At 34.4% G+C, this 23,463-nt stretch overlaps 1 long non-coding RNA gene across 2 annotated transcripts; it reads left to right on the forward strand.

Moving 5' to 3' along the window:
* The first annotated feature begins 1,111 nt into the window (after positions 1–1,111).
* On the forward strand, positions 1,112–23,463 carry LOC142142827 (uncharacterized). Of its 2 annotated transcripts, none has more exons than XR_012689345.1 (3): positions 1,112–1,196; positions 10,323–10,371; positions 22,934–23,463. It is a non-coding gene; the product is annotated as an uncharacterized LOC142142827 (long non-coding RNA). The 2 variants fall into 2 exon arrangements; XR_012689344.1 differs by lacking the exon at positions 1,112–1,196 and adding an exon at positions 5,559–5,627.

Consider the following 23,463-nt stretch of genomic DNA (forward strand, 5'->3'; position numbering starts at 1 on the left):
CATTGACAGCATGGAATAGACTGATTTATAATATAATCCAATCCACTCTGTGTTGAAGTAATTTATGACTTTAAGGGGCCTATTTTTTTGTTTTTACAGCAAAATCCCGGGTGCCAGACGCATTTTAAAGTAAAGTTGTAATTTATTAATAGGGCATTACAGCAGTTATCTACGTTATCTGCTGCTTTGAGGACTGAATCAAAGATTTTTGGAACTTGTGCACGAAGCTGCAGCTGGTGTTAGCCATTGAAGCCTATGCGGTAGAGCATTGCGGTAGAGGGATCTTCAAATCCCTCACTGCAACTTACCGGCTCTCCCCTCCGGTCACAATCGCAAAAGTGGCCACTATAGATGAGATAGGAGGCAGGTTTTCGCAGGAATAGCAGTTTTTCGTGACTATTGTTCCTAATGAAGATTTGTAATAAATAGCCACAATATTTCAATATTTATCTTTGCAATAAGGATTGAAATGGATCGTGTTGCAAATGTGCTTAATAATACATACGCCTCTAAATGTCATGATTACCAAATAATTGTATGTAACATGGGCTTTTAACAATTGTTACAATATCCCTGCATAATATATTGAAGTCAGTATTGTTTTAATTGAAATTTCAGCTGTTGTGATTTTCTACTATTATGGACACACAAAAAGGACACAGCCATCACACACCACTAAATTATTGTTAATACACCCATGACACTAGTGATGTACTTTATCACAGTTTATTTATTTATTTTAATTCCATAAAACCAAACTGAACCACTCAATAAACCGTGGACATGGCCTTAGTTTCTCATTAACATCACAATAACTATGATTTTCCAAACCCCCCACAACCCAGACAAGTGTCTTTGAAAAGCCCCGTCTTACAGATATGTTCTCCTCCCCCTGATTGGCAGCATCTCCCCTCCAGAGACAGTGCTTTCCTCTCCTGCGACTCTCTTTGTTGTTATTTTTCTTTCTTTTGCCTTTCTTGTTACTCCACCGCCAACACCATCCCCCCTTACGCTGCAAATTGTGATAAAACATGCACCCCTTTCCCTCTGCCTTGTCCATTCTGTGTGCTGGCAGGGGCGCACTCCCCCCTGTAAGCAGACGGAGATGTGGTTGAGACACATGCGCACGTTGGCAGCGCACCCCTCCTCTCCCAGAGCGATGGTAGAGCTCACATCATTTGTCCCCCGGGCAGTAAGTAAGTCATTTCTACTTGTCCGCCGCTAGCGGCTGTCTATCTATCTTGTACAGTTCACTCGCGAGCTCTCTCCATTCACACCGATTCTTTTGGCGCTCCATGCTTTCGTTCTTTTGCTTTCGCTGCTCCCATTGATGCTACGGGCTTGCGTTTCTACTCTCCCCTCCCATCATGCAGTGATCAGGTTAGGAAACCCAACGACACACTGCATTGCTTGACAAATGAATGGATCTACTGTGGGTTAATCAATATGAATCGATGTCTTTTTCCTGCATTGCTGTTTAACTACTGGTTCAGTGTTGTGGGGGCAGGGCTTTAAAATACATGCGATATGAGGACAGTCTCATTGAAATACAAGGATGTGAGCGAAGGAAATTTGTGCTGTCAGGGCCATTTTAAACAGCCTGTTTCTGTTTAGTCACATTTTCTGTCTCATAACTGAAATAGATCACTCCAATAAAGTTATAAACTGAACTTTGAAGAAATGTGAGAACGCACATTTACATCAGTGCCATTATGGCAGATCAGTCACAACAGGACAAACTAATATGTAATTGTTATAACAGGATAAACATCACTTGCCAATTGTGTGTTTGTGTATTTAATATATTCCCTAGCGATCCTTGATTTTGAGTACAGGACATTTATTGATAAACTACTGCTAAACCACATCATGCAGGATCACCAAATTAGCAGGTCAAAGGTGACTAACTAGGCTGGAGGTCATGCAGCTCATTTTGAAGCAATCAGTTTATTTTTTTCCACTGTTTAATAAAAGCATAAATATATGGAATATATTCCTATAATGTCATTTCACATAGATAAAAACATAAATATGTTGTACAATACTATGTTTAATTCATGGCCTATAGCACAGTTACTAAATGCAATCGGATGCACATGTGTTGTCTAATATGTTTGTTATATTTACCAAAGTTCATTTATTGGAATATTACTTACTTACATTGCATTATATATATATGGGCCGACATATATACAGAATACTAGGACTGTTATTTAACAATATTTTTGAGGAATTAAACTTTTTTCTTTTTAGGTTGTGTGGGGAAAATGTTTTAGATATTTAAATGGGTGAGAACTATGGGTCTGACATTTTCATTAGTTGGATGTTTACACTTTCTGTGTTTCATTTGGTGGTAAATGTAACAGGCATGTTAGATATGTGTACCAGTACTTACCTTTTAATATTTTTCAAATCAATAACTTGTGCTTCCATGTTGGCCATTGTTTATAAAGATATCTGAGTAGTTGTTTAACAAGTATTGGTATGTAATAACTGTACAATTTATTCCTTTGGCAATGGTGATATTTCAAAGCAATTTTTTTTACAATTGGGTAATCGAGGACTTTAAAATCAGAATAAAATGACTACACTTAAATTTATAGGGATATTTTAATATACACATTTTTATGGGTTAAATGTTGGTTAAGACTTAGAGAACTAAATGTAAATTAAAATAGGTGAGGATATTTTTCTAATACTTCGCAATGAATACTGACACATGTTAATTATAAAATAGATTTCTAACAATTTATCAGGAAGTATCACTTTGTTAAAACACATGGATTTAGTGCTAAATTTTGCATTTCTATAGTCGAAACATGTCTTATTAGGCAATAATTACACAGTATATTTAATTACACCATGGCAAAGAAACCATGTATTATATTACTTTTTTCAGTTGTCATGTGTGGGGTGTCTACTCACTGACTAATGCTCTGCTTAATAGGACAGCACATACAATACACTCTCTTTTTACTTCCAGCATGGAAAGTAAGCCCAAATGTAATTATGGCAAGGAGGCATTTTAAGAGTCATGTAGAATGGAAACAGTATTCAAATTGTTAATAAAATATACATATGACAGCAAGGATTGTAAGCTTGCGAGCAGGGTTCTCTTACCTCTCTCTCTGTATGTATTACCCAGTATTGTCTTATTAATGTTTGTTCCCAATTGTAAAGCGCTACAGAATTTGCTGGCGCTATATAAATAAATGTTGATGATGATGATGAGGGAAGGTTAGCATGAACTGGTATAAAGAGTTAGCAATAACTTACTAATGACTGGCATGTGTTGAAATTGTTTAATATGATAGATTTGTAAAGTTCTTCAGAAAAAATGGCTAATGTGGGGAAATTATCCTAAAATAATATCTGCCCTAAAAATATTGTAACAAAACAAGTTTTCTGTATATAGTCTAATGCTGACATAATCATAGTGGTATGGTTATGTGTGTTTACATTATAAAATGAATTGGTAACAAATTATATTTCACTAGTTAAATGTCAAATGTTGGATGTTGGCAACAATAATATGTGATCTGTAACAGAACGGTTTTATCTGATGGTTATTGTGAATGTGTCATACTGCTTTACTGGGCCATCTATTCTTTAATGGAGTGGAGGTGATGGGCGTGGTTATTTATTGGTAGCCAACTGAAATGAACAATAACCTTTTTGTTACATTTTATAAATGTTTACTTAAGTAATGATATTTTATTGGTTGCAACATGGTGCATTTTTAAGATATCTTTAGGTGTATTTAGTGCAAATCGGGTGGAAACTGGTTTTAATTCTCTTAAAAAGAAGATGTAATGGCAAAATGTATTAAAGAATAATAGCAGTAAGTAATATATTTGTTGTAAATGAAGTAAAAGTATCAGTTGTATTTCTGGATGAGTTCTACATTTGTTTGCTCTCTGTACAGCGCTGCTGACCTCATGTGGAGGCCTATAAATAGATATTAATAATAAGTATTCAACAGCCATTACAGAAAACTATGTTTCTATTGGAGACACAACTGAAAATCTGTAGATTAAGAAATGGAATTTAAATCTATTTTAATGGAGCTACTTTTATCTGGAATATCAGTTTCACTAAATTCATTTTATTTCCTGTTTTGTTTTGTTTTTACCAATTACTATAAACAGGAAACAAAGTAAATAAAATTCACACAACAATTTTTGCAAATATTGTATCAAATGGTGATGTTTTGATTTTAAGCAATGAAGTTGTCATACCTTTTAAAAACATACACTTATATATACATTAAAATTCTGAAATAAATCATGCTATCTTAAATTTGCATATTCAGATACAAAAGTTGAAACATGAATTATGACTTGATATTATGAATATTTGTATATTCTGTTGTGTGATCATATTGTAACAAAATATCCTCATTTCGTATATTCAGACTGCTACCACATTTATCTCAACTGTACTAGTTTCTAAGCTCTGATTTAATACTTCTCTCCAATCAAACTTTCTAGTGGAATAAATATTACTTTAACATGCCTCTCACTGATTAAAATTCTTTCTAATTAAAGTAAAATAACCAAAACTAATGTATTATTATTACCATTATTATTATTTGCTCAGATAAAAGCTACATCTTCTAAATAGACGTAGTTTAGCTTACTACATTTTATATTTGCAATGCATATTTGCTTAAAAAGAAGTATAATATGCTTGAAATAGAAGTTAAGCTCATAAAAATATGCAGATTTGATAAGAAGTTTTCATGTGGATTTTATTTAGAGTTATGTGATATCTAAAATATTTTAGAGAAATCTGCAGTGTACCTGCACCAAAACTGTCCAATGCTGCTCTTGTCTGAAAAAAATTATTTTATATGTTGTAATGAACTCTTCCCCAGATTTTCATACAAGCAAATGTAGGAGACCTGAATGAAATAAATATACATCCCAATGAGCCCTTGAAAGTACATCTGTCATCACATAAATATTTTTTAAAGATAACTGGAAGATGGCTATAATAACTGTACCCCCACAATATTTAATTCAATATAAATTAATATCTAGAGAACATGTGAAATAAAGCTTATGGATTTATTGTTTTCTGTTCTAGGATTATCTAAGAATGACTCAGAGATTGTACATATCAGTAGAATATGTGATAGCTTAAACTGATTGTATTCTGAAACAGTGTATTTTTGCATGCATGCCACTGGTAGGAAGGAAAAGTGTTATCATGGTCTATGTAGTTTTAACATAAATGCTTTACCTTAAGTATTCAAATGTTTTAATCATTGATATTTTAATCAGTGATAAACAGTTATTTGTCCTTTTTCTAAAGTATGTGCCCTATCAAAGTGAGTGGCCCTTTTTCCTTCATTGCAATATTTCTTACAATAATTAATTACTGACTAAATAACTTTAAACCTATGAGAGATAAATTAATTTACAATTGAAAGTAAACATAAAGTAACCTCCTTATTTCTATTGTTGCTTTAACTTTATACTTTAAAAACATATTTAATTTTATGCACAGTAACTGAATAGTTCATGATTTGAAAAATATATAATTTGTTTTTTAAGTGGAAGAAAATCTACATGTGCACAAGGATGGTTATGAAAACCAAATAAAATACTGAAGTCTTGTTAAAGGTTTGTAAGGTATAAAATAATAACATGAAGTAGAACAGAATATTTGTAAAGTGCATCTGTTTTATTGAAGTCATAGTTTAAGCACTTTAATAATTATCATAGTTTCAGTTGTATAGATACTTCAAGTTTCCCTTTTATCTCTGCACCTTATTTTGAGGACACAAGTGTATCACTACCTACACATTTGTTTTTGTGTAGGTAAAACCTTTTTTATTGCACAATCTTTTGTAAAACAAATATCTCTGTTTCTTAGATGTGTGTCAACATGATTTACATGTCAATTAAAACACACATGGTTTGTGTTAAAAAAAATCAACAAAAACTTTCTGTTAATTTCTTAGCAATTGAATGTTTCTATATAGTTTATCTATTTAACAGATTGTTTAGTAATAGACCCTGCTTAGCAAGAACTCATTGTTCTGTAAGTAATAAATATATATTTAAATGGGGTAAATAGATAACTACCGCATTTGCTTACAACTTTTGTTTGTCAAACATGTAAACATTTATGTTTCTGCAATATTTTAGTATTTTTTGTATCAAAATACTGTTACTTGTGAAACTAAAACTTTATATTTTTTGAAGAGAAAAGCAGAAAACCTTGGTATGAATAATATAGTTACATATGTGTAATGTAAATTGACACAACTGTATTCAAGTACTTTTAGGAGAAAATATAACTTTTTATTATAGTGCCTATTAGAAGGAGTGTTTCTTGTTCATTCAACCAAGTAAAGCAAAACCATCAATAAAAAAACCCCAATAGTTAGCACAATATTTTAGCATGTCGTTAGGTTCAGTACTGCCATTAGTGCAAGTGCTGCTTCATTGTATAATACATGGAGTTTATGCTATGAAGAAAATCATAGTGATGAGCTAAATCTTGAGTAAAACTTTTAACATATCAAACTTACATGTAATACTATTTAATAAGGAAATCATGTTGCTGTGACAGTTTTTATTACTTGGTTATATAAAATACATGTTACAAATATTAGAAAAGTTTTAAGCTACAGCCATACAAGACAATATTTGGAGGTGTCTGAAGGAATAGTTGCTTTTCCAATTACTAAAAAATAGTACAACCGCATTTAAGATTGTCATTGCTTTTGAGCATTTTGTTCAGAATTGATGGAAAATAATATTGCAAAGACTTCTCTCTGTCTAATAAAGTTGTGTTACAACTAGGAATAAAAATCCAATGGCAGAGGAGTAAACATTAATCAAAAAGTAACTACTAAGCTTTCAATGGAGATGCTCACTTTGGAAAAATAACTAGAAAATGGATATATACATGCCTAAACAATCAGGTTTATTGTTGTATTTTGTTCCCTGCCTTTTGCTAGTTCTGGCTGTTAAGTAGATACAAAACTGAGAGATTTAAGTTGTGCTGATGGCATACAGTCGCTGTTTATGATAGTTGTCATCTTCACAACCTAGTATATTTGCTCACAGATACAGAGCAATCATGTCGAGAAATATGGTTGTTTTCTACGCAATTACCCCAGTGACTCTCCATGTGTGAGGCCAAAATGACCATCTAACTTGGTCAGCCAAAGTCCACAGTGTGCAACCATCTGCCAACTTACACTGAGACATTGTGAGTATTTGTCTCTTATCCATGTATGCATTTTGACGGAAAATATTGGTGATGCATCCCAGTACAAATCTACAGTCTCTGACTATGAGATGCCATTATGGACTGGCACTATGTTATACATGGAGAAATCAGAGGAAAATATATTTTCTTTTGTTCTCTGACTTTGATTTATTTTATATATAAACAGGATAACAAAAGGAGAAAAACATGCTATATGGTATTCTTCAAACTAAAAGGGACATGATAAAATTTCAGTGCTGTTCTGTGAAGGATACCATTATTAAATTAATTACTAAACATACTCTGTAAACTGATCTGTAATAGGTTAATAATATCAATATATGTTTTATCCTTAGAAACATTTAAAACAAAACTATTTGTTTATTAACAGTATACTTTTGTTCATCCATGCTTCCCCTGGTCAGGGAATATGCCATAAATGAAACAATTTGTCAGTGAACAAAATCGTATAAGGTGATTTTATTTCACTCCCTAAAGTGTGCAAGTGTGAGTTTATCTTTAATAACATTTAAAGACACAGTGTACTATTCATATTTCTATATATGTGAACTTATACTATATTTGTATACTTACTTGCATTACTTACAGATTTGACTACAACAAATAAAATAAAAAAAAAGATAAGAAAACATGATTTGGATTCATAGATACACCCTATCTGTTTGATCATGACAGGATCAGTGAATGTAGATGGCAGCGTTATCGCCTCCACTAGTACAAGAGAGGGACCGTAGGGCCACCAGCTAATATTAATAGAGAGTAGTCAGGTCGAGCTTCCAGCAGTAGTATCAGAGCCATGACATTCACCTGTCCATCACCCAACTCAAGGGGTGCAGCTTGGTGAGTTTATTCTGCCTTGCCCTATATTAGGCACCAGGCTGGAGCCTGTTACTCTGCCTTAAGAATATGAGGTTAGGGACCGTGGGATATTTTGTTATTATCATCATCATCATCATTTATTTATATATATAGCGCCACTAATTCCGCAGCGCTGTACAGAGAACTCATTCACATCAGTCCCTGCCCCATTGGAGCTTACAGTCTAAATTCCCTACTATAGACACACACTCACACACAGACAGACAGACAGAGAGGGAGAGACTAGGGTCAATTTTTGATTGCAGCCAATTAACCTACCAGTATGTTTTTGGAGTGTGGGAGGAAACCGGAGCACCCGGAGGAAACCCACGCAAACACAGGGAGAACATACAAACTCCACACAGAGAAGGCCATGGTTGGGAATCGGACTCATGACCCCAGTGCTGTGAGGCAGACGTGCTAACCACTAGGCCACTGTGCTGCCCCTGCATAAAACTAATTATTACTATAATTAGTTTTATGCATCTGACAATAATGCACAATATATTTTTTATAGCGTTCATAAACACATTTGTTTGTTGTTATATCTTGACAAAACATGATATTTTGACATTGTATTTAAATTTGTTATGCAGCTGAGGGCATCGTACTCTACTGACTGTCATCTTTTGCCACTTCCTGGAGGAGGCTAAATTAGGTTGGCTGCAAGGTTTCAGTGAGATGCCAAACTTAAAATCTTCTGTGTGTAGGAAAATATTTTTTTCCACGATTACAATCTCATTTCTGTAGTTCTGAAATCTCACTGCATGTTTATTTGTGAATGTGAACAGCAGCTTTTTATGTAAACCAACATGTATTTTAGGTTTAATGATCCTTTAAAGCTACTGAATTGTCAAATGAAATGAGAATAGTACTGTCCAAGAGAAGAAACAGCACTGCATATGTACTCATCCACACATGTCTAATACTAGCATTGCGTTTCAGAGGGAACACTGTTAGTATACGCTAGCTAAATTCCACCAGCAAGTTAACCATTGAACTGTGACACAATTTGTCACACAAATTGTGACACAAATCACAGAATCTACGCATATCCCCCACAGAGAGCTAGCATAAAACTATGTCTTGAATATACTTTCCCCCACGGTAGATTAAATTAAGCAAACATTTTTTTAGTAGCAGTCCCTTTAAAATATATAAAGTCCATGTTTAAGCTGTAACAACTAGATATACTTAATATATATCTCATTCATAGATCATTCAAAATTTGATTAGTGGCCAAGATAGTCAACCTGAACTATCTGCTTTGTAGCAAGAGCTCTGTGAAATGAACGCAGGCTCAGAAGTTGGATGTGGGAATTTTGCTACCTCATCACAATGTTTGGAAATGTGTGGAGATTTAATTGTTTGAGGTTTCATTATGGCATTTTAAATATGTAATATCAGCAGTGAGAAACAGGCTTCTGAATATTCCATCTGACCCATACATGATAAGTGAATATCTATGGTAAATGCTGTTATTATTAAATTGTAACATTTCATTGGTGAGAAGTGGTTAATTAACAGGCTTTCTTTGCACAGTGTGAGCCCACCCTTTCCCACAAGTAAGCACCAACTGTCAATATAGTGATTATGCTGTTGATACTTTATTGATGATAGATTGGAGTAGAGATGATTGATCAAAAAGTATCAATAATTCACCATGTCTGCATACTTGTGTCACTAATGTTGCTGAGAGTGATTGATTGGAAATTTGAGCAGTGACCAATCAATGACAAGACATGAATGTCCCCAATGTAGAATGTCGAATTAACAGGAGCCCCACATTTACACAACGTCATTTCTATTGACCTTCTTGTGTAGCATAAGCACTGCTGAGGAATAATAACTCGTCCTCTGGTTACTTTTTGCCATCAAATATTAATAAATGGAAAGAACACCTTCTATTGTGCTGGGGATGTGAGGTTTTCTGACCTGATACCATCCTTTGTCTACACCAGTATGATAGGACTTACACTGCCCCTTCTATAGTAGGGGGATCCTCTTGCTTAACGGGGAACACCATTTGGTTTTGGCATCTGTTGATTCGGGAGCTAGGTAAGTTAATTGGAAAATGCAATTCACAGGTCAATGGTTCACAATAGTCAACAGTCTGTCGTGTTATGACTTCTAATGAGGCATTAGAAGTAATGAAAAGCAGATAAGAGGAAATAAACCACAATTGTCATGACACTGACTAGAAATCTGACTTCTAGGTGCTGTAGAAGATGATTAGACCTTTCAAGAAGGTGCCCAAAGATCCAGGTCAGTTCATTTTGCATGTTTGTGTTGGCTCCATTTCTCATTAACCCATTTTCTACCAGATCTATCAAGTGCGTATGGTATTCTTTCTCTTTTGCCATTTAGCAATTGTAGTCTATTAATCCCTTGGATAAGAAACATATTACTACTTGTTTGGTGATAAACCATTAATCAGTATGTTCTCTACAGTGTATCTTAAATATTATGTGATATTTAGTAAATGAGTAAAACCACACCACTTTCGGTAGGTGCATATACTGTGTACGTTTTTAGTGAACTAGACCTTTTAGATGAAGTTACATTAGTAATATTTGTTAATGCTAGCTTGATATTCTCAACAAAGTTATGCATGGCAGATACATTTGCTCCTTATTCAAAAGAATATAAAGGCTTAATCTGCATTTGACAACTGTATCCTTACCGACACTACTATGCCTTTATAATCCCTGCCTCTGACTTTAATTATTTGTGCACTTTATTTGTACTGTAAAATGGTTGCAATTATGTTATTACAATTGTGTTGAGATAATTTAAAAATATTAGCAAATTCATTTTTTTTGGGCTGTGTAAAAAAATGTGTGTTTAAAAAAAACAAAACAGAAACATGCTATTATCACTTTATTAGTCTCTCTCCACTTGTAGAATTCTCCTGAGTCTGTCTTCTCACTTTGCATTTGCATGCTGGAGCAAGTGGTGGCAAAAGTCATGAAATATCAGAAAGTAACACAAGTTTAAAAAGAAAAATAACTTAATATAAATTAAACATGTGTATGTGTGTATATATATATGTATGTGTGTGTGTGTATATATATATATATATATATATATATATATATATAGTATAACGTGTGTTTGTTTATTGTGACATGCATGTTAACACAATATTACCATATTATTATAATAGTACCATAATGTATGTTACCGTATGTTGTTTAATGTCCAAACAATGTAATTTAGCAAGAAGTGCATAAAACGGAATCTAATCGAAAAGCTACTCAAAGTTTGTAATGCAATTATAAAAGAGTTAACATAATTGTGGAATCCTAAGTATGAACTGCAGCTTTGATAGGATTTTCAGGTGAAATAAGTACATCCACAAACAGAATTATCGTGGCATGCCACAGAACTAATTTTGCTAGTGACATTAAGAATTAATGATTGTATATATATGAAAATTGATTAGTTTGCTGATGACAATAAGACAATTATAATCAATGTTTGGGGATCATTTAAACCCTGCCCCAATTTCAAGTCTTATAAACAAAGTAAATAATAGGGTTTAAGAACTTAGCATCATGTGACATTCCCTGGAGATTTAATTGGCACATTGTTACTGGCCTATTCCTATATCAGATGTGTTCGTATTAATTATCAGCCTTGAATGTATTTATATACTAATCATATACTCATATAAAGGATGCCTCCACTTAATTTGTAAAATGTAGTATGTGTTGGTTGTTCAGGGAGTTAAAATAGAAAACAAAGCTTTACATACTGGGTGTCTGTCAGGGTCCCTGGTGTTTCCAACAGTCTCACATATGAATGGGAATTTCACAGTTGTGGTGCATTGACATCTGCTTGGGCTGTTTGAAACAAAACAAAAGTGGACCAGCCCCTGTACTGAATATTAACTTTTGGGTGGAGTTGTTTTCAGTTGGAAATAAATCTTGCCTGCACAGTCTTTTCTCATAAAGGAGATCAACGAACCCCCTTTCAATCTAGTTACAATTATCTGTTTTATCTGCACTCTCTCATGTTATAGATGTGAATTGACTAACTAGTTGTTTTTTGTATTCTCTAAATGGCCAAAATAAAAAAACTGTCTTAGGTCTATGCTTCTTTCCAACCTCAGAATTTCAAGAATGTGACTCATTTATTCACAGTATAGGGCACAACATAGTTGGGGTTGCAACCTGGTGTACAATTAAGTGTACTCTATGACATTTTTGGTGCATGGGGATAGGTGGGTTGTAGACTCAGTGGATAAGGGAAAAATGGGGTACTCCTAAACTTGAGTACAAGCCCCTGAAATTTGTTTGACTGCACAATCAGGAACCCCTCTTATTATATTGGGAAGAAGGGCACCTTAAGTAATTAAAACATTTAAAAAAAACCTAATAAATTGCATAGTATATAGTGCGGTAGAATAAAAAAGGAAGTGAAAACCCTAAAAACTACAACTAATTATAACAATGAGTATGAGCACATATATTATTAACTAGAGGAAATTGATAATTTCGGCTCGTATTTAGCAATATATTAAACATTATGGCATTTTGGAAGCTATATATATTGAACTGATTGAATTAAAAACGGTATAATAATTTTGCATACACAGATCAACCACAACATTAAAAATACTGACAAGTGACTAACATTGATTATCTTGCTACAATGGCATCTGTCAAGTTGTGGGATATATTAGGCAGCAAGTAAACAGTCAGTTCTTGAAGTTAATGTGTTGGAAGCAGGAAAAATGGGTAAGCATAAGAATCTGAGCGACTTTGACAAGGGTCAAATTGTGATGTCTAGATGACTGGGTCAGAGCATCTCCAAAACGGCAGGGTTCTTGTTGGGTGTTCCCAGTATGTAGTGGTTAGTATCTACCAAAAGTGGTCTAAGGAAGAACAACTGGTGAACTGGCAACAGGCTCATATGTGCCCAAGGCTCATTGATGCTGGCTATGATAGATAAGTGACAGAATACGCAGTGAATTGCAACTTGCTGCATAGCTGCAAACCGGTCAGAGTGCCCATTCTGTCCACTGCTGAAAGTGCCTTAAATGAACATGTGAGTGCCAGAAGTGGACCATGTAGCAATGAAAGGTGGCCTGGTCTGATTAATCAAGTTTTCTTTTACATCATGTGGACGGCCAGGTATGCGTTTCCTTTACCTGAGGAAGAGATGGCACTAGGATGCACTATGGGAAGAAAGTAAGCCAGTGGAGGCAGCGTGATGCTCTTGGCAGTGTTCTGCTGAGAAATCTTGGATTTTATGTTACTTTGACATGTACCACTTACCTACACATTTTTGCAGTCCAAGTAAACCCGTTCATGACAACAGTATTCCTGATGGCTATGGCCTCTTTAAGCAAGATAATGTGCCCTGGCACACTACAAAAATTGTTCAGAAATAGTTTGAGGAACATGAGAAACAGTTCAAGGTGTTGAATTGGTCTCCAAATTCCCCAGATCTGAATCCGATCGAGTATTTGTGGGATGCGTTGAAAAAACAAGACCGAGCCATAGAGGCCCCATTTCGCAACTTACAGGACTGTTTTGGCAGCAGGAGGGGAACCAACACAATATTATTAACATAATTTCAAACAGAATTACAACACAATTATTGTTATGCTTGATACAGGTAAGTTGAGTCTCACATACTGTTTTCAAAGGCAAGTACCCAGCCCCCAAGCAAGTACAACATTTATTGAATGCCAGGGGAACACGTATCGCCATAGTAATATGGAACTCACATTCAGTTTTCCATACGCACTGCATTTTAAATTCGCTAATTAGCATAACAAATGTCATAGTGGTTTTAATATACTGCTAAAAGTGAGTGCAGAGGATAAATTTTGTCTCACTAATATGTAACATATACACTGTATATAAGAGTGAGTGCATAATGTGCAGAATTCATAAGTGGTATTAATATTTGTCCCCCTCTTCATTTTTATTTCCAATTGAAATCAATGAAAGTTTCATTTAAAAAGAAATAATGGCACTTTTAAAGCCATTAATGTGAGGTTTTTTTTTTTTTAATAAAGTGTGGATGTCTAATTTAACAAGAAATACTTTTCTAGAATTACATCAAAATGAAGGTGTTTGAAAAAATGTAAACAATGAGAAATATATATATATATATATATATATATATATATATATATATATATATATATATATATATTCAAACTATTATATAATTAATTTTAAGGTCATTTTTACAGTTTTTGAGACCTGTATTTTCTCTCATTTTTAAATCTTTAGGAATGCTTAGTTGTTTATTCTTTTGTTACTGTATATAAGCTAATATATATTTTTCATATTCACATTATTTTTAAATAAAAAAACAGCACCATTATAAAAAAAAAAGTGTGCACACAGTCTTTCAATAAAAAGTTGCTTGTTAACTGTATAATACAATTTTACTACTTTTGTTTTTATTAAACATTGCCAGCTTTGCCACTATTGTGCTTATCGATCAAATCCTATCTTAGGCTCAGTGGTTCTTTAAAGTACGTTTTCTGAATTAAACAGGAATTATGTAGGGTAACTGTATTGTGCTACGGCAAATGTTAAAAGGCGATTACTTACCTTGTTTCTGACCGCAAAATTTGCAAATGTTGCAGATATGAATTCATTAATACCTCTTTAATGAAATTATGAGCAGTTTTCTCTTTCACAGTACTGGCCAGAAATCTTTATTCCGACCCTACAGTGGGTTGCACTTGATAACCATATCACAGAAAACAACATTTAATTCTTATTTGAATAATAGTGAGAATGCTAGCCAGTATACTGTGAGTAATAGCATATATAGCATAGTCTGATTCATATTTTCTTCATGAGATTATATAATGAGCAAATTAAAAAATATTATTTTGCTATAATAAAGCTGTTATTAGTTCTTTATTTTTATTACAGTTGTTTAATTAGACCTAATGAATTTTATATCAGACTATGATAATTAACAGACCACAGAAACACTGTCAGAACATGTTTAATTCAGGAAAAACAAGCACAAATTCAAAGCTATAAACAGACATATTAGTGAAAGGAGCAAGTTAACAGGTTGTATTTGCAGACTTTTTTTTACATTTTCAATAACTAGCCTTAGCAAGTGTCCAACTCGTCCAAACACACAATCACATGGCAGTTGTCATTTACTCTGTTGTACTGTTGCCTAGCTTACTCTCCAGTTGTCAGAAAAAAAGAATGTGTCTCTATACTATGTAGATGCTTTGATAATGATTGGTCCAAGCCAAGTACAGATTCATATTAAAATGTGTATTATGAGCATGACCACAGGAATAGTTTGGTCCTCTGAAGCACCACTGTGATAAGTATAACAGCACTGCCTAGTTGAGTTTTACTTATGGATATATCTGGTGGACTTCATTGATAGGGATTCCAAAGTGAGACTTAATTTTCCTTTGCAAGAACCATGTAGAGACCACCCATCCAGATTTTATACCTCTGGACTTTTGAAGGTTGATATATTATATGTTAAAGCAGTTCCTATATATTGAACAATTGAAACCTGTATGGTTCAACAACCCTTGGGAGAATTGTAAATTATTATTACTTTAATATTATATATCAACAACTCATAGATGTGAGCTTCTCTTTAGTGTGTAGTGTATGTGTATGTGTGTATATATATATATATATATATATATATATATACATATACACACACAGGGTGATTCAAAAGTCGCAGTACACCCTTTTATTTCAAAAACTCTACAGGAAATTGGGAAACCTGAATACTCCAGTAAGGTATGGGTGACGTGGTCTATCTTTTACGGTATGTACCAAACATGGGCGCCATCTTGAAATTGGCCCAATTCCTGTAGAGTTTTTGAAATAAAAGGGTGTACTGTGACTTTTGAATCACCCTGTGTGTGTGTGTGTGTGTGTGTGTGTGTGTATATATATGTATATATATATATATATATATATATATATATATATATATATATATATATATATATATATAAATTTTAGAGCACCCGACTATCTTTTGCCTTTACATTGACAGTGGTCTTAATTGTCCTGACAGCACTTTCTCTCCTAATCTTATTCACTTCTACACATATTTCTTTAACTTAAGGGAGCGCACCTTGGATATAAATATATTTAACTTCCTTTTTTCCTTGGATTTGTTTTAGATATGGGTTGGCAATTTCTACACTAGGAAGGAACATTCACATATATTTCTTAAGAGACTATTTTCTCAAGAGTAACATTAATAATCCTGCATGCCTGTTGTTATTTTCTTCATTTATTACAATCTGGTAATTAAGACAGAGGGAAAATTAACAGGTAAAAACTAAAAATGTAAATATGCAGAATCCTTAACTGATCACTATTAACATTTGGCAAAAGGTAAGTGACTCCAATAAATGATCTACTATATTGCATTATATAATGCATTTTGAGTTTTGGATTTAGTTCCACAATAATGGCTTGCTATTTTGCACTCTGCACTGCAATACCATACACATTTGTATGATTATATAGAGGGTTATTTACAAACCCTGCTCAAAGGTGTATATCTGTACTAAAACCATACCAACCAGACATTTGCTTTTAATGTCTAACCTACACTAGGCAGCTAAAAGCTCATTTCTGATTGTTTGATATGGTTTTAATGCAAATTAGGATCTTTGAGGAATGGTGGTAAATAACCATTATAGTTTTGTTTATAGTTTAGGAAGCCTGATACAGTGGACTTTCTCGCACAGCAAGTCAAGATCATGAAACAGAGAAAAATAATCTTTATATTATATGTATGCACCATTACTCACAGAACACAACCCCATATTTAAAAGTATTTAAAACATTATTTTTACAGTTATGTGCGACTTTAATAGCAGAGTAACCCTCATGCGATGCTTAACAAATAGAATTTTGCATGGAGTTTGCATGGATATAAACTGTGAATTAGTGATCAATCATCTTTTACATGACTGTGTATTAAAACAAACATGTCAAATATATTTCAAAGAAATTCTGTTGCTTGCTATGCTCATCTGTATGAAAGGTCCATATGTGTTTGCAATATCCATGTGAATGTTACTAAGCAATAAATAGATATCGCACATATATTACATGTTTGAATAAACCTTTAACGTGAACCTGTTATCAGGTTCTCAGTTACTATTTTATTTCTTTTCCACATAGTGCCTTGTACACTATGTAGCTTATCCAAAAAACAGGGTCCTTCCATGATCCCATTTGAGCAGGACAGAGCATTTAATAACAGTGAACCTAATGTATACAACAATGTGGTCAGGGAGCAAGCCAGTGTAGTCTAATGGCTCAGCTCAGATTTCCAGCAGTCAGCACACAAACCCTGCTCCCGCACTGGATTTTTCTAAACTTCATAGCTATCCTGTTCTGAGGTCTACAAGAAGCCAGCCCATAATAGAATGTAGCATGTACAGAGTGTGCCATAGGAAATGGTGGGTGAATTAAGCAATGGAGGAACTCCTTTTTTTTGCTAATTACATAGTGCGCAAGATACTATGAATGTTTTTAAAGTGAACCTGCACCAGATTATCTGTTTCTATGTTCTTGGTTCACTGCAACTACAATTAAAGCTGAAAAAGGCCATTTTTGAATAGAGGAACTGCACAAGTATGTACAAATTGTCTGTTTGGAGAAAAGCTGGGAACCAATTTTCAGACTTGAGTGAAATTTGAGACATAAATTTAAATGAAAACTCACTTCACTGGAAATGATTACATATTTTTTATGCTATTTCAGGTGATAGAGCTAATCTACCCTGTAGTTGCTTGTTGCACTTTCACTAATTCTCTTCTTTCTGCAACTATTGGTTCCCTATAGAAGCAGCTACACATGTTCCTCTGTTGTGACAGTCAGTCAAAGATATAACAGGCGGTTTCTCAATAAGGCAGCAAGTATAACCGTTTCCATAATGCACTAGTAGTTGCAGAGAGGAGACAAGTATCAGTGATAATGCCCTGCAGTTGTGTCCTCAACAATTGCCCTAGTCTATCTGTCAGTCTTGGTACACTGAATATTTTCGTTATCTTCAGAAGGGTGCTTTAGTTTGCTATTGAACATGACTTAACTAAATACTTTATAAAAATAATACTTGCTGTCGACAACTATATATAGCTATTGTATTTTATGTCTTTAGTTATAGCTACATCAGGAAAAAAACAAAAATTCTACATACTGTGTTGAGTATAGAAGGGGTAACGGTGACACAGACATTCATTTGTGTTATTTGTATCAGTTTTTCATGTGGGCAAGCTGCATAGCATAATTATAAGATAATAGTGGTGGCTTCTATTGTGAATTTATGTAGGAATCACCAGAATATGTTTTAGTTGAAATCAAAAACAACATTATCCCGGGTGCTAATATTCATAAATTGCTGTAAATATGGAGATGCACTACAAATATCAAAAGAAAAGGTCTCAAATGTAGCTGTTCAAAGGAGGTAGTGTTAATCTTCCATCATACTGAACAATATACAACAAAGCAGTGAACGGCTCAGATGATGCCTTATAAGATAACAAATTCTGAAAATCACCATAAATGCCAAGAATTGAAACCAGGTTAAGATATCTGATAAATAAAATTAAGAAGTCTTTATACCATTATTTTTTTCAGAAAAATAAAAATAAAATTTTAAAACTAGTGTTTGCTAGAGAGTATTTCTGTTACAGAAGACTGTAAAACACATATTGCAATGGGTACTATATATGTATATGTAGAATTCATTATTAGTTTGAACTTGCACTTGAATTTAATAAGATGTATTTTGTGCAGTTCTTTTTTTCTAAATCCCCAGCTTTCTCCCTAAAACATAGAAACCCAGCCTTGGTTTAACCCTTTAGCACCTAACAAATGCCTTTTTACTTTGGTGGGACATTAAAGCTATGTGCTGTAAAAACACAGCACATAAGAATGGTGGCTCCAGGCTGCTATGTGTGAACGCACACTTGGAGCCATGTTGTTAATGCCACCCTAGGACTCTGCACATATATTCAGCAAACATTATGAACAGTTGCAGACTGTGCAATTATATCTGCACAGCATCTACAGACCACAGTTCAATATATACAGGACCTCTGCATCCAATAGACACCAATAATCACATGATCACAGGGGTAACAAAAAAGTTAACCATTAGTTTCATCACAAGCTGGAGCTGGTATGTCAGCGCCAGTTAAAACAACCAGTTGCTGTAAAACAGTAAATATGTGTTTAGTGTCCCCCAAGATCTATCTGATCTTCAGGAAGGACACTAATAATAAATTACATTATGGGTTGTCCTGCAGGAGGGTATCCGGAAAGCCTTTGTGAGCCACCAGAATAGCTAGTACGTGGGTTCTATGAAGAAGGAAATATAGAGGAATCATCCTAGTCGATTAGATGAGCTTTAAATCACATTTTGCACATATGTAGAAAGCTATTTTGCACAGAGCACTTTATATAAAGTACCCGTATAACTTTACTGTACTGGATGGCACCCTTTGTCTTTTATTATTGTTAGAATTCTTTCTTGGATTCACAGTGGGTTTCACATAAGTTGGCTGCCACTTATTTCAAAAGGAAGTGTGTTAGAAGATTGTATATTTGACTGATTACTTTTCACTATTGACTTTGTTATAAACACAGCGCCACATTTTACCTTCCCTTTTTTTTTTTTTTTATAAAAGGAACTAAAAATAAGTAGGAAAAACACTCACCCTAAAGCTTTCCCTAAGCTATTAAAAATTACACATTGTATGTATCAAAATAAACAAGAGATTGGGAAACACATATAAAGACATATTTCTAAGAGCACACTAATTGCTTGAAAATGTTCATGTAAAATTAATTTTGGTGCAATTTAACAGTTATTGCCAAAGCAATAGCACAAGTTATTTTAAAATGCTAACAATCATTGTCTGCTATAAAAAAAATCCCAAAAAACCCCAAAAAACTTTTGATAGATTAGCAAACATATTATTGCCATTTAACTGGCACTTAGTAAAATGTTTTTGTCTATAAAACTACAAAGTACTCCAGTTATTAGGGGGTCATTTTACTTATGCAGTCTTCCCTTTCTGTTTACATGACAACAGAATGCATTGTAATCATGTGCCAGACTTCTGCTGACAAAATCTTCCAGCAAGTGACCAATGATTAAGAAACACCATTAATTACCTGGCTTTAAGTTACATAAAACATACAAAGAAAAAAAAAGTAGGTATAAAATGTTACATTCAAAATGGAAATGTATCTTACTACAAAATATGAACTTTTCAAAATTGTCCCACCAAATCACCTGCCCATTTCTCTGATCCAGCTCTGCTTTATTTTGATATTTTGTATTTGTATTTTAGTCTGAAATTCTAGTAAAATGATGAAGATGGAACAGTCATGACTAGAATATTGTACTTAGTACAAGCGACAAAGGTCGACACTGTACATTTTATTGCACGCTGCTATTATGTAAAACAATAATATTTACAAGTAGCTACATACATATGAGAATTGCCTTTAACCTGAAAGAAAAGACAGCTGCATATATGCCACAAAAACCTCTGTGAACAAAAAGTTGTATACAAAAATGTTTTGGTAAAACGTAACTATCAAAATAAATATTTTAGCAAAGGATTGCTCTGTAATGTACACCTGCTGTACACAAAAAGCCCACTCATTTAATAATAATAAAAAAAAGCATTGTCCCCTGATGGGAATATTTGAATTTAAAAATAGATACTAGTCAGTGCTACAGTGTAGCCAAGTGTTTTAAATATGTTTGCTATCACTTCTCTATATTCTGAAGCTAGATTTGCTAGTAGAAAATAAAATGTAACATTTTAGTATAGTTGGACAACCCTACATCTGTGCAGCTTATGCGTTCAGTTACCAATATAAATAAATGTACTTCACTTGGGTGTATTGAACTCTTTGCAGTCACTAGTGGGAGCTGTGTCAGACTGCAGGGACTGACTGATAACAATCATTCTCATAGAACTGGTTAGACCCGGGCAGTAGTGTGTATGTGGAACGGTGACTGCAAAGAAAATGGTGCCTCTGCTGTTAGGTGTAAATACTGTCACCAAAGGAAACCGAGAAACAAGCCACATTGGGAGACATTAGGAATACTACTGCTTCTATTTACGTTTGACTTCAGCATTGTGCCGGTTCCAAGTCTATAGTACCAAAAAAGTAATAATCAACTATATACTTTGTTTTTTAGCACGAAATTAGTCCATATTATTAGCGATTATAAAAAGCAGCGCCCTACGAGGCAGTGTTTTGGCGGGAACGCGTGTTGCTGACGGTAGATTGGGCGGGAAACTGCCGAGGGCAGCAGTGAGAAGGACTCGCGGTCTAGGTAGGATGGGCACACAAACCAAGTGGTGTTTTTAAATCTATTGTTTTGGGGAGGGGTAACATGTATTTCAGCTACCTCATTATGGGTATGTTAGTGCCAGTTTACGTGATGTGCTGCTATACAATTAATTAAAACCTTTTATAAAAAGGCTTATGGGGATACTTTACGTCATGTACTCAAATAATTAAAGTAACACTAACAAACAATAATGAATAGAGGAATAGGTGATGTCGGGAAATAAATTCGAACAGCCCGCGCTTCCCTGCAACACGACATTTTCGGTCACGTGTCCACCCGAGAGCCCAGCACCAGGGGTGTCCAGTGACGTCACAACGCCGCCCTGTCAATCATTGAGAGTTAAAGATCATCTTAATCTCACTGCTGCAACTGGGACACTTGTGGCTGTGCCGCCCCCATCATCATTAGCTCAACTATTTAAACATGAAATATGCGCTCGCCTGATAGGCGGTATGTTTAAGATCACTAATCTGTGTTACTCTGAGCAGGATAACTAATTGGATAGCTTTACATATGTGTCGGATCAAGCACAGGCTGTAGTGGAAAGCAGACTGGAAGCCACTCGCAGTTACATCCCTGCAATCACAGGCTTAGATTACTAATTACACGGCTGTACTGGGAGAATTGTAATTGGGAAACAAAGTGCTGAGAATCTTTGCTATATACTTGATACAAAATCGCTTGATGCCTCTTGTTGAAAACAAATTAGATAAGTCAGACACCCCTAATGCCACCAATACTGGATGTCTGCTATGATTGCCCCCGTGATCTGCAGTGATCAGTTACACACAGGAACCAGATCACACACATGGAAGGATGTTTAGGGGGATGCAAAACAACAAACGCAGGTGCCGGCGCGGATATATTTTATCGGAGATCACTTGGTGCCCACACGGCTGGCACCTTAATACTACCTCTTTAATGGTAAATTACAGGTCCTGAATGATCTTCATTGTTTTATAAATAAGAGTAGTGTCAGAAAACAATAATGAAAAGCCAGAGCGGAACAATAATGTTGTGTAGTCAAGAGCTGCACAATTAAATTACATAAAATATTCTAAGCAACGGATAAATCGGTTTGATTTTATCAATCTGCTACATGACCGGTAATTTCATAGCTGAAATGTAACATTGATATTAGAAGCGATCAAACCGGTGTCACAAGTCGCCGTTTATACCGTATCCTCCCATTCCCGAGAAGGGGATGGGAATTAGGATTCCAATAATGAAGCGGTACTGCACTCACTGCCACTTATATTGGAATTCGGTCTTGGCAATCATATGCATTCGGTTCCGTGTGCGATATTTGCCATCTATTAAACTTTTTTTTCGTTTCTGTAAGAATAGTAATCTGATTTAGTTTCTCATTAATACTAGTTTTGGTAATGCCTTTAAACACCATTAAATGGCATCATATAACGATGTCTGCTTACCATATTCTCTTATATCATTTCAGAAACTGCAACATTGAGTTTCTTGTGAGTTTGATATCTAGTATATCTTGAAATGAATTGCTGGAGAAAACAAGTAGATTTTACAAGAGACGTATGGATAAGCTTTCAGTTTAATCTGATGGTGTTTTGTTCTGTGATCCTTTACAGTGATGATCTACGGATAAACGCTTTAAGCAGCAAGGTTGGAATAAATGTGACTATTTGCAATGTAATCGGTATATTTGTTTAGTGATTGCAGCATGGCAGGCAGCGTCAAGAATCATCTATGCATCACTACACAATCACAGTCCATTGTCCAAAACAAGCGGCGCATCTATATCCAGCTTATAATTGGCGTTCATGTAAACACATTTATGCACTATATTATACAGCTTTTACCAATCCAATGTGTCACAAGGTAACATCACTTTATATTAACTATCATCTCATGTATAACAAATAACTAATGTTAACGATGTTTCCACCCAAAGATTTACTATGTAACTAGAAACGTGAAAAACATCACATTTGATTTGTTACAAATAAAGGTGGT

The sequence above is a fragment of the Mixophyes fleayi genome, chromosome 3, assembly GCF_038048845.1.
Source record: "Mixophyes fleayi isolate aMixFle1 chromosome 3, aMixFle1.hap1, whole genome shotgun sequence".
In the NCBI taxonomy this organism is placed as follows: domain Eukaryota; kingdom Metazoa; phylum Chordata; class Amphibia; order Anura; family Limnodynastidae; genus Mixophyes; species Mixophyes fleayi.